This window comes from Rhinolophus hipposideros (assembly GCF_964194185.1).
Source record: "Rhinolophus hipposideros genome assembly, chromosome: 11".
NCBI lineage: Eukaryota > Metazoa > Chordata > Mammalia > Chiroptera > Rhinolophidae > Rhinolophus > Rhinolophus hipposideros.
This window is the reverse complement of record NC_138057.1, coordinates 58,406,781-58,420,155: the sequence shown is the minus strand read 5'-3', so window position 1 is coordinate 58,420,155 and position 13,375 is coordinate 58,406,781.

Sequence of the window (13,375 nt, the reverse complement as noted above, 5' to 3'; positions counted from 1 at the left end):
TATACATTATTATTTCAATGCAATTCCTCCTCTATATCTCATATTTTCTTTTCTTCCTAAAGAGAGCTTTGTTTGTAAATAAAAGTCACAAACCCTCAAAAAGCGTTTGTTCATTGAATGAAATATTTTGCTATTTTATTTTTTTTTTGAAGCAAAATAAATATACTTCTTTTAAGTCTTCAGGTTTTTTCCCCTCATACTTCAACTTTTCCAGAGATGGATCTCAGATTGTTATTGGTAGCAAATCAGTGGATTCAATAACGTTTGGCACATACTGTCCCATCTTAGATAATATCTGCTCTGGAAGAAGAGATGATTGTGGCAAGCCTCTATGTCACTGCCACACCCTAACACTGGGGCGTCTTGGGTATCTCACTCTGTCTCTATATGTTCTCACCTCATAGTCTTTCCAGCATGGTTGCATGGCTAGCTGGATTCTTAATTGGCAGCTTAGGGCTCCAAGGGTTCATGTCCTGGGAGAAAGACAAAGCCAAGTAGAAAGAGAAAGCCAGGTAAAAGAAACCTTTTATGGCCTAGCCTTGGAAGTCATGCAGCATTCTAGTCATCAGAATTTGATGATGCATTTCAATGCTGATAAGTAGTACATAAATGTAACTCTCAGTGTATTTTTTACAAATTATTTTAGAGTCATTACCAATGGAAGGAATAGCTTTATTTCCATAATTCTAAATAGGTACATATGGATTACAAATGAAATTTTCTCCTTAATCATTTTTTTAAATGATTCCTTTGCAATGTCTTACAAAGGAATAACAACTTAATTATACTTAATATTACATTTAATAATTTGTCTTTATTGAAACAATAAATGAAATTAGATGACTTAGTTAATCACACCTATAGATTCCAGCTGCAAATTAGAATTGTGGAGAGAAGAAAATACAAAAGATACAAGCAGACATAGTAAATTGACTGAATAGTATAAGAGCCTCAAAGTAAACTTTAAAATCTCAAGTAACTTGTTTCCATGTCTGAAGAAAATTTTCAAAATCTCACGGGAAAAGACTTAACTTCCAAAATATTATTTAATGATTTAACATAGAAATAGAAAAATCTGACTGTTAAGAAGAATTGGGAAGTATTAGTTTGTCATACGTTAAAAAAGCCCACTAATTTTTGTGATACCATAAAAATGAATAAATGATGGGTTTTGATGGAAATGAGTATTAATTATCTATAGAAATACCTATTCCTTCTTTTTTAGTAATAGAAACTCCAACTGTAAACTTGAAATAATGTTTACATTTCTTGGACTCCCTTACATCTAGGCTTGGCCATGTGACTAAGTAAAGCATGCAACAGTATGTGCCAAAGTTTATTGTATCTATTGATTTGCTACCCATTTCTACGGGTTCACCCAATTAAAATATATCCAGCTTGGAAGGAGCCATGTTTTTCTTTATCCCTTATTACCAAAGAATGTTTAAAATATGGACTTGATGGAGCAGCATGTAAGCATCCACCTTGGAGTACATTGCCCCATATTAGGGTGGGCAGGGAATAAGACTGCATCAGCCAGGGTAATCCACCGATGGTTTTGAGGTCCCTGATGCTGCCGCTGTCCTGCCTGCTTAAGCTTTTATGTGAGAGTAAGTTAAATATCTACTTTGTTTAGACCACTGTTGTTTTGGCTTTTTCTGTTATCTTCAGCAAAACCTAATCCTAATGACAAAAATGTGTTTTTTGTTTGTTTGTTTGTTTGTTTGTTTTGTTTTCTTTTGTTTTTTTAAACAGGGGGTTCTTTCTCTTCTCTCCTCCCTGCTTCTCTCAGTTTGATTCTCTCCTCTGTCTCTACCTTCACCCTCTGATTTAATTCATCTCGATTTTTCTTTTGCCTGTTTCCCTCCTTTGGTTAAATATCAGTAATAGTAATAAATATGTTTTGTTATTGTTGAATCATCCCATAGCAAGAGAGTTAAAAGATACAGCTTTTATGTTTTCTGTTCTTACTTTTTAATGCCAGGAAATAGATCTTATATTTATTTTTCCTATTAAAAAAAGAACACAAAAACACCTCATTGCATGAAATTTTTTTCTTGGCCATGACATTCTAGTGAAAGTTTTTACCTTCCAGGGAGTTAGTGTTTCATGATTGACCAATGTTTTCCCATTTTGGCTAAGGTCACACAAAGTCTATATTTATGCTTTCAGAAGTTTCAACAAATCAATGTTCTCAAGTTTAGATATAAAAGTCTCAGCCTCAAGGGTATGTTCTGGACTGGGAAACTGTTAAATGCGAGTCATGGGTTGGGAGTGAAAAGTCTGTTAAAAACAAACATAAAACTCTTCACAGCTGGGAGTTGCCCTTTCATTTTTAGAAATTCATTCTTGTTTCCATAATATAATAAAGATTTATATCCTCTGATCTCTGGTCACATCTCACAGGTTTTTGCTAAAAAGTGGCTGGCAGAAAGTGTACTCCTTATAATTTCAGCTACATCAAATTGTCATTTTAAGGTATTCAAAATGCAATAAACAGAATGTAATAAACCAGAGTACTTTAACGTCCATCCCTCCTGAATACTTAGATGATATTCTCAAGCTAATCCAGATCCTCTTTTGCATCTCTATTAAAACACTACTTCAACACAGTCAAGTGATGTACTAAACTTAATTGTACAGGGACCTGTTTATAGAACAGGATTTTATGCTGTCTCTCAGTTTTCTAAAAATTGTTCTTTTCTTTTTTTTCTCTCTCAATAATTAATTTGGTGTAAAGTCTCATTTAACATTTTTTAAAGATGTGAAACTCTTCTGATATCTTTAGAAAAGATTAAAAGCACCGTGCAGTTCATTTTTCTGGGCTTATTTTAAAATGGTTATGGATTTTAGTTTGTAATGACTCTGGATATAACTGAGAAATCGTTTAATTGTATAAAAATAGAGTTTCATCCTATAAAATGAATCCAAGCTCTCTGTCTCTCTCTCTCTCTCTCTCTCTCTCTCTATATATATATATATATATATATATATATACGTATATATATATATATATGTATATATATATATATATATATATATATATATATATATATATGCACTGATTCTTCCATTTGTGTGTGTATTGCAGGACAAATTAGCCTTAATTTCTGTATCTGTTAAATGGAAATTTAAAAAAAGTGTATGCTGTTCTGTAAGTTAAATAAAGTACAATAACCTATGAAATACAGTGTAAGCTCACTGAAGGCTTATCTCTATTTCCTCTTATCTCCAGTGCCTACATGGTGCCTTGGACGTTGGGACATGTCAGATACCTCTACCCCAAATAGTTGCTATACAAAAAGCATAGGTGAATATTGAAAACCCTACCCATATCTATTTTCTTTGGATTTGTTTTATATTACTGTGACTCCTTCCCCTTGCTGCATCTTCTGACTCCAAGGTTTTTGTTCATTTTGTCTGAAGACAATGGTGGTAATAATGGGAAAATTATAATTATGGGTTCTTGGTAATTTCCCTATTCAAATGAGTAGGAAATAGAGTGTAAAACAGTAAAAACACAACAAAACAAAAACTAATTAAAACCCCTCATGAGATAAGGTTGTTAGATCACAATCCAGTTATCAAGCAAATCCTCTATTGAGTCAATCAGCAGAAGTTGCATGTCCAACAGCTGGGTGATGAGGAATTATCACCCACTCAACCACAGTCCCAGGACCTGATGAGGCACAACTTTCTTTGTTTTTTTTCCCCTTGCTTTGCTGCCAGGATGTAAGTGATAGAAAGAAGAGAAAACATAAAGTATGGGACTCTGTCCTAAATTTTCTTCTTTTTCTACATGTGTCCGTAGGTGACAATATTCATTACCATGGCTTTAAAAAACTGTACATGCTATAGACTCCAGAATATGTATCTTTACTTCTATCTGAACCTCAAGCTTGTTTAGCTAATGTACTACTTGGTATCTCCTCTTAGATGTCTTTATAGGCAAGTCAATGTTATATGCCCCAAATAAAACCTATAACCACTTTTCATACTCTTTCCACTATTTCCCCACTCTTCGTATCAAATTAAATAAAATTAAATTTCACAATCCACCCTGATGTTCATGCCCAAAACCTGAGGATCACTTTTAGACATTTCACTCTCATATTTATTCTGTTCCCATATATCAATTCTATCTTCAAAATACATCCAGAATCTGATACCCTCTCACCATCTTTGCAATACCACCTCAGTTTCAGTCATCATCCTCTCTCACCTGGAGTGCTACACCAGTCTCTCCTCTGTTTCTTTTCTTGCCCACTTCTCCTGTCTCAACCCAGTTTATTGTATACATGGAAGCCAACGTAATATTTTAAAAAATTCAGTTCAGATGATACCACTGCCTTGTTTGAACCCTTCCTATGTCTAGGTGTTCAGCATTATTTTATACTACTTTTACTCTTGCTCATTATACTTCTACCATCTCGACCTTCTCTAGTCTTCAAATGCATCAAATGCGCTCTCACCTTGGGACCTTTATTCTCTGCCTGGAATGTTCCCTGCCTGCCTCTTCACTTGGCTGTCTCCTTTTATCCTTCTAGTCTCAGTTTACATGTTGTTTCTTCATAGATCCTTCCATTAACTATACTGTTCCTTTCTCTAATGTAACCTTTTACTTTTCTCATAAGATTTGCAAAGTTTCAGAGCCAAGATCATGAGAGCTAAATGCATTTATTAGCTCACTTGTAAGCTTGTAAATTTGAAGATAGCCTTAGCCCTTTCCCTCATCTTTTTCCTGTTTGGATATAGATGGGTTGTACCCTTAACTAACTCATCTCACAATTCCTTTTTCCTGTGTCAACCTAAGCACTAAGATATCTTTGTTAAGTCATTGCAATTTCACATTGAGAATGTTCTTTCCTCAGACATAAAATCTGTTCTGTTACCTAATGTTTCTTCCCTAGTTATCCTTTTTGAATGCTCCAACCAAATGCTCACTGGTATTCATTCTTCCTAAGAAAGCGTGTCTATTTTTCAGGTTGAAGGCAACTGGAAACTTTAAAAGGCAAACGGAAATCTTGCATAATTGAAATGAAAATGGTTGCCTGTCGGACAAGCATTATAATCCTATTCGTTCATATCTATTTGTTCTCTCTCTACATTATTCAATGAAAGAAGAAAGGTAGACTACAATAATAACTAATTCAATAAAATTACAGTAAAATAGAAAAAAATTAGAGGACCGGGAAAGAAAAGACAACTATGTTGTGTTTTTACTGTTTTACACTCTATTTCCTACTCATTTGAACAGGGAAATTACCAAGAACCCATAATTATAATTTTCCCATTATTACCACCATTGCCTTTGGACAAAATGAACAAAAACCTTGGAGTCAGAAGATGCAGCAAGGGGAAGGAGTCACAGTAATATAAAACAAATCCAAAGAAAATAGATATGGGTAGGGTTTTCAATATTCACCTATGCTTTTTGTATAGCAACTATTTGGGGTAGAGGTATCTGACATGTCCCAACATCCAACTATAGTTGTTTTCCAAATTGTGCTCTGAGTTTCCTGCTGTAAAAGATGAAAGCAGAGACTAGCTGTGTAGCACATTTCTTATGATCAGAAAGAAGAACACAGAATTCTGTGGTTCCTTAGAATAACTAAAGTTTTATCCCTCCACTAATTTCAGATTGCTGTTTCTTAAAATAATGCTATTTCTCAAAGAGCAACAGAAAACAAACCAGAAACTATAACCATAAAACAATAATAACAACAATAACAGCAATATTTCCAATACAGTGGCAATGATTCTGTAGGAGGCTAAGGTAATACGTTTAAAATATATAAGCTTCTGAAAATGATTAATGTCTTTAGGTCACATACAAAGACATATTCAATGATTGCATCCCGTGGCAGTAAACTTTGGACCAACACTCAGCAATCCATGATGTGTGCAATGGGAGTGCTTAACAAACGCTGAGCCAAGCTTTCCAAGAGCCCATACTCCTCCTGGTGTGTAAGCACTGAGCTTGGGAAGGTTACTGGCTAATAATCTGGTGCTTCATTGTGCTTAGTCTGATTCAGTATTGATGAAGTTCTCTGCCTTTCTGAGTTCACCACTCTTTTCTGTCAGTTGAAGATGATTGCCTCCCTTTCTGTGCCTTTTCCCTGGAAATGTATCCCTTCTAAAATGCTGCCTGAACCAATTTAGTAGCATCTGAAGGCAGAGCAAAGTTATACCGTAATGAAAAAGGCATCATCTACAACACAATTTCTTTGGCTCAAACAAGAATCTGTGGATTTATAGATTTTAGATGGAGAAAACTTATAAATGAAATTTTCCATAGAAAATCGGTAAACTCAGATGTTAGAAGAGTTGGTCTCTTTAAATAGCTGCGGTTCTCAGATAAATATATTTAAGTTTTTCATGGTGAGTCTCAATTTCCACAAAAAAATAACTGAAGACATTGGACTAGATCAGTGGTTCTCAGGTTTATGAGGGTAAATATCCCCTTTTATGAGAAATATTTTTAATACTCTCTTTACTGTCCTGAAGTGAAATTCATGTATAGTATAACCTACTACAGATATAATTACCAGCAAAACAGGTATAATATCTAACTGTGTATAAGATGAATTGAAAATAAAGTAGTTTTTAATATATCTCTATATTAATATATCTACATATATTTTAATAGGCAAACATTCAGGTATGACTCCACATAAGGACATATTGAAGAGGTCGGAAAACTGTACTTTATTACATGAATGCTTGGATCGATCAGATACCAGATAATCTGAAGCTGTTATATAGGAAGTAGTACAGGAAATAAAAACATGCAAAAAATAAGAGAGGTAAGGGTGCACATTAAAATAAGAAAAATAGTGTTAATGTCAATACACTATGCCACACTTATTTGTAATAGTAAAGAAATAAATTTAACTTGAAACAAGACAAATTAGAGATGGTAAAGTTGCTACAATGTGGGAGTATATTATAACTGTGAATGAAATGGACTGTATATCTAAGTGTAGTATCAAAACAATTCTTTATTTTATAACATGGAAAAGGGTAGTGATAGAAAAGAAAATACACCGTATCTGAAATCCTTTTATGGGTCTCTAATACTTGAACGGTTCTTAGAAACTGTTTTCTTTGACGTGTGGTGGGGAATAGAGGATGGATTAGAAAAGTAAGCAGTGATTAAGAGGAAGCAGAAAAACTGAGAACAATATCAGAATAAGATTGAAAACAAAATGGCATACTTAAACCGAATAATTTCAATGTGTAACTTTTACATCTGTGCTACAATAGGATGACAATGCTGTAAATATTTTGAAATAACTTACATTAATGAAACATAGAGATCTCTGATTTTTATATCTCATTATTAATTTAATTCTACTTGGTTCTAAGTTTGTTACACCTGCTTTAAACCTCCTCTGTTACATAGTTACGTGAGAGCTGTAAATGCAGGCAGATAGAGATGTGTGGTATTGGTGGTGGCTCTGGCATTGCAATGACTCATTTTTGCTGATAGTACTTTCTGAGATGTCACACAACTCTTATTAAAATCTGAACACAACAAAGCTAAAGTCTCTTCTCTTAAGTTATAGGGTACCATAACTTAAGTTATAGGGTACCAGAATATTCAGTGTATACTAAAACCATACAAAAATAGCTTTTTACACTTGAAATAGATCTAGTTTTCTGGCCAACTCTAAACAGATTTTCCACTTACATGGCTACCTGCCATCTAGAGCTCTAGTTTTCAAAGTGTGGTCCATGGACCAGCAGCATCAGCAGCACCTGAAAACTTACTAAAAATGCCAATTCTCTGGCTCCCACCTAGGCCCCTGAATCAGAAATTGGGGGTGGGGAATAGCACTTTTATGTTATAACAAGCCCTGCAGGTGATTCTGATGTAGGCTAAAGTTTGGGAACTACTGATCTCGGATGGATACTTGCAAGTCAGATAGGAAGTGAAATAAGTCTTCATGGGGGAAGCTGTCCTACACATTGTAGGACATTTAGCATCTCTGACTCCCACTAAATACCAGGCAGATTCCCAGGAATTGCAATAGCCGAAAAATGCACCCATGCGTTTCTAAAATGCTCCCTGGAAGTTGGTACTGCTCCTGCGGAGAACTACTGGGTTAGATAATAGCCAAAGTCTCAGTCTATGATTCCATTACTTTCATGGAGGCATCAGGAATATAAGATTCAATGCAATTCAGATCTGATAAGTTCAAAACTCAAAACGTTTCTTGAGACTGCAATAGGACATCTGTCTGGAGGTCTAGACGTGTGTCCAAATGTAGGTGTTGCTGAGTCTCCTTCTTCAGAGGTAATTTTAAAGTATTACTTAGCAGACAGAAGTGGAAGGACATAAAATGAAGCGGAAATAAATTCTAGCTGTTAAATGTCCCAGGTTATTAGTTCTTCTACTGTATGCAATTTCTCCTGAAGGCCTTAGAGTACAGCTAATTCACATTATTGGTTAGTTACAATAGAACAGACCATTAATCTGCATGATGGAGATTTGGGGATAAGGGAAGGGAGGGGCTGTTACGCCGTAGTGCTTTGCCAGTTCTATAAACCCAATATACAGAGTACCTTGATCTTGCCTAATATAAGAACTTCAGAGAGTTCTTTAGTCAGACTCATGACAAATACTGAAAGATCCAATCAAGACTTTGTAAGCATGATGGATTTCCATTATTATCAGAAACTTAAATTAGCAATTACCACACACAGAATTTAAAATAGCTAAAATTAGTACATATTGAGAAGCAGAACTAAGTCCCAGATTATGTTTATCATATTAGTCAAGGTATAGATTTACAATTAGAGTTTTGGGGTGAAATATTAATGAAAGCCCAATTTAAATTCCTGATAAATAACAGGAATAAATGGCACTTGGAGTTTAAGTGACTGGTTGATCATTTGGCTCTTTAAACAATTTTTTCTTCATTTTGGCTAATTTCCTTCCCTCTGAAAAATTATCAAAGGGAAAATAATTCAAGTGAAATGCAATCTTGTGACTTCAATGCTAATCAAACAACTTGCTGATAAGAGCAGTCTAGTTTTAAGATAAATTGCTCTGGTGACAGCTCTCTAATTGATCAATTGACCTGACAAAATCCAAGAAGAAAAAAAATACCCTCCTTCAGATAAATGTTCAGAGCTTCCATGGCATTTTCAAAAGCTTCCACTTTATGAATTTTCAGTAAATATGTGTGCAACTTCTGAAATCAACGTCACTTTTCCTTTTCCTTTGTCTTGCTTCTTTTTTTCATATTTATCCATCTCAAGAATTCCCTTTTAAGGTGTAAGCACCTCAATTCACCAAGAAACTTATTTTGAGTACCTGATCTAAAAATCAGGGCTCTGTCTCTTTTTCATGCATTCAACAAACAAAAACAAGAACTGAGAGCTAATGTGGGATAATCTCAGTGCTAGTGGTTGGTGATACAAAGATAAGTTAAGACACGGCAAGAGAAATAAGACAGTACCACAAGTGTAATGAACTCTAAATGCCACGTACAGATGAAGCATACAGGATGATTTTGATTCATTCTGATGTAGAATCACTGAAGGGGTGACTTTTATGTATGGATGAAGAGAAAATAGACTCGACCCAGGCAAGTCATATCCTCAAACTGAAAACTAGCAGCCCATGGCTTTATAGAGCATATTATATGTTCAACATTCCACAACAGTGCCAGGATGAGTGTTTTTCTTTTTTCTTTTCTACTGTTAAATATTTCTCGAAATTCTGATGTTTAGTAGCTGTTGGTAATTCACAACACATCCCAATTTACTTGATTACTCCTTTGTATTTAAATGTTTAGTGTGTTTCTGTTTTTTCTTTTTAGAAAATCTGTGTACAGCTTTCTTAAAGTTCTGTTTGCAATCATCTCACCTCAGAAAAGTGAGGAAAAGAAAACAGGTGTTAGTCTGTGCAAGAAATTGCTTACAGAATATTGTGTATTCTTATCACACCTTGGGAAAGAGGTAACATCACACAGAATACATGTTGTTAGAGGATATATGTAGACTCAGAGTTATTTTCATACACTACACAATTTTATAGCTGGGGAATGCTATTTATAACAAATAAAATACATGTTTGTTTTATTATAACTGTTAATCATTTATTTTTACTTGGTATACATTTTGTTGTATATTTAACACAATTAGGAACCCACAGACTTTGGATATCTAAAGAGGAAGAATAGGTGTCATGTCTATAATTAAATTTAACCTCTATTTTAAGCTACTGTTTAGCCTGATGGCAGAGAAACTTAATTTGGGCAATTCTAGGTAAAATCAATAAATTCAGGTTTGTTTTTGGTCATTTCAGTGTTATTCTGTCAAATTTATGTTTTCTTCCTTTCGCTTCTTCCTGTAATTGCATGTCAATGCTGGGGGAATGTTGAGTGTAGGGAGAGGTGAACACGTGGTATTGGGATATCAGGAGACGCTACTACGGACCCCAGACCCACATTCACTGAAATGTAGAATACTGACTGGCCATTATTATCCCTTCACCTAGTATTTGCGGGTGTCCATGTCTGCAGTTGCGTTGAACACTGTATCATAGGCTAGATGGTCTATGGCTCTCTATCCCTGACTAAAGTCATTTTTCCACCAGGGACCTAGCATTGGTGTGAGATTACCTGGGCCATGGGAAATTAGTGCTTCAGGCATGTTAGGCACCTGAAATCCCAGCAACCAGCTCTATTGTGTCTGTCTTACCATAACATAGGAAACTCCTGCCATGGCGTCCCATGGTTCCAGCTTTAATATAATAATTGTTATTTTGAGGGGGATTGTATAGCTTTTCTTGATTATGGGTCACCAAACATCTTGTGTGTCTCTTGCCACTGTCTCCTAGTGCTAACGGTAGGGGAGTGTAGAACTCTGTCTTAAAGACTTCCTCTAGTGCTATCTCTTGTCTGCTGTTCAACTCATCTTCTACCTACAGGCTAGAGAGATTTTCATTTTTTAAAATTTCTTCTTAGGTGAGACATAATAGTTCAACAATCATACTTTTCTATCTTGTAATGTAACTATTACTTTTTTTTTGTAAGTTTTGTTTTTTAAATTAAACACTAGGAATCTGACACCTTTTCTGGCTCTTGCCCCCTGAGGCAAGGGGAAGTTTCAAATCCAAAAGCCTAAAGGACCAGACAATTTCTCCCCGCTCCTCCCACTAAGTACAATTAGAAGCCTGGAAATGAGGCAAGAGGCAACTGAAAGAGAACTCTGCAAGGCAGAAAGAAGGAGGCAAACTGGTTAGGGAGCCCAAGAGTGCAGGAGCAACACAGCAGCAGGGCCTCTTAGGATTCCCAGCCAACTGAAGAAACAATGCACACGTGGCATGTCCAACCCTCAGTCTATATAACAGGAACCGGCCCAGTTAGGCTCATTTCTCATCCAGACTGATGGAGTCTTGTAGACAGAAAAAGCAGCCTCTGCAAAGCATGGATCCATGGGGAGCCCTGCTGAAACTAAGTGCCCAGGGGAAGCCCTCTTTTTCTCTCCCAGGCCTGAGACTCCCTATCCTCCCCAAGAACATCCAGTAGCCTGATGGCACTGGCCAAAGGGTTTTGCCACAAGTGGCTAAGACAAGTACGTCTCTTCATCCCAGGACTGAGACTCCTCTTCCTCACTGAGAGATATGGGGGCAGCTAGGGGACACTGGCAGTAGGGATCCTGCCGTAACAATGGCTGCCTTGAGAGTGCTCTGTGGGCCTCAGACTCCCTTCCCCAAACCTGGGGGCACCAGAGAAAACTCTTTTACCTCAGAGAGTACCAGGGGGACCAGTGGGAGACCCAGAGGCACCAGATCAACCAAGCCAACTAACATCATACTGCAAAGGCTCTGAAATTTTATTGTCTTTGGAATCACAGCCCACAAAAATTGGCCAGGACTAGAGTGATAAATTTAAACAGGGTAACTACATGCTAAAACAAAAGATTTAAGTAGGACCCAGAGTCTCTGAACGTAACAGATAAAATATCTAGTGTATAATAAAAAGTCACTTGTCACACTAAAAGCCTAACTGAAGAGCCAGGGGTATAAGGGACGTATGTGTGTGAATGAACACATTGGTTCACAGTATCAGTTAAAAAAACACACAACAACAAGAGTTCTCTGCTATATTTTAGTTATATTTGGTACTCCTAAGCAAGTAAAACAATTGAGTCTATCTTAATTAAGCCAAAATTTTTCTGAACAAAGCACAGGAGAAAAGAAGCCAATGACAGAGAACTCCCTCCTAAGTCTTATTTCTACTTTATCTCCCTTCCCATATCCCAGCTTCTGATGTTATGACCTTGAGAGAGAAAGGACAGAAAGAAGTAGGCTGTGCTCTAATTAACAGCAAGAGAGACCAGAGGGGAGGGAACACTCAAAATGTGCTGAGGCCTGAACTATGATAGTTGGGTTTGTCTCATTGGCTTCATTAGCATTCTGATATCTAACCCCACTCTTCTGCCTCTCCTAGAACAGATGCTTTATCAGAGACCTGTAGTTTTATGCCGTTCTTTTTTCTAAATTTAGGTACTTGCATTTTATTTTGTGCTTTTCGTTTTGATTAGACAAGCTAGAAGTTTGCCTTAAGTTTGTCCTAACATGAGCACTTGATCGATGGTTTATTTTTTTATTCAAAATTTTGATGGGCACTATTGCATTTTAAAGAACTGCATTCTGCTTTTCTTAACATTGATTTGTTTTTCTTCTTTTAACTTGTAGTTAAGATATTTATTTTGGTTTTATTCTTTCTTTTTAACACGAAAAACAGGGCTTTGGGGAATCTATATGTGTTGTTTTGTAGTATTCTAATTTTTATTATTCCTATGAATATAAATTCTTCTTTCTTATTCTTATCAATTCTCATTATTTATTTATTTTTATTTTGAAAAGATTGTTTTTTTCTTTTTTTTAACTGTTACTTTTTAAATTGTGATCATGAAGTGTGGCTTATACAGTCTTTACTATTAAGTTGGTGCAAAAGTAATTGTGGTTTAAAAGGTTAAAAATAATTGCAAAAACCGCAATTACCTTTGCACCAACTTAATATTTATCAGTTTTACTAGAAGTCTAATATGTAGTCAATTTTTCTAAATTATGTGTGGAACCTTGGCAATAACACATAAGGTATCCAATGAGATACATTCTCTTTGAAAGAGTAAAGCATTCCACTTCTAACTCAACTTTATGTTATTTTTCTCTATGCTCTTGTGCAATGTGTGTATTCTTAACTTTCTTAGCTTTCAGGGACTGCCAGTTTTTAAATAGCCTAGTATAGTCGGAATCCCATTTAACTTAAGTAGAAATTCACATATTTTATTGAATTCTTGTTTTCAAACATTGTTGAGAATGGGGGAGGGATGACCCTAGAGAAGGCTTACA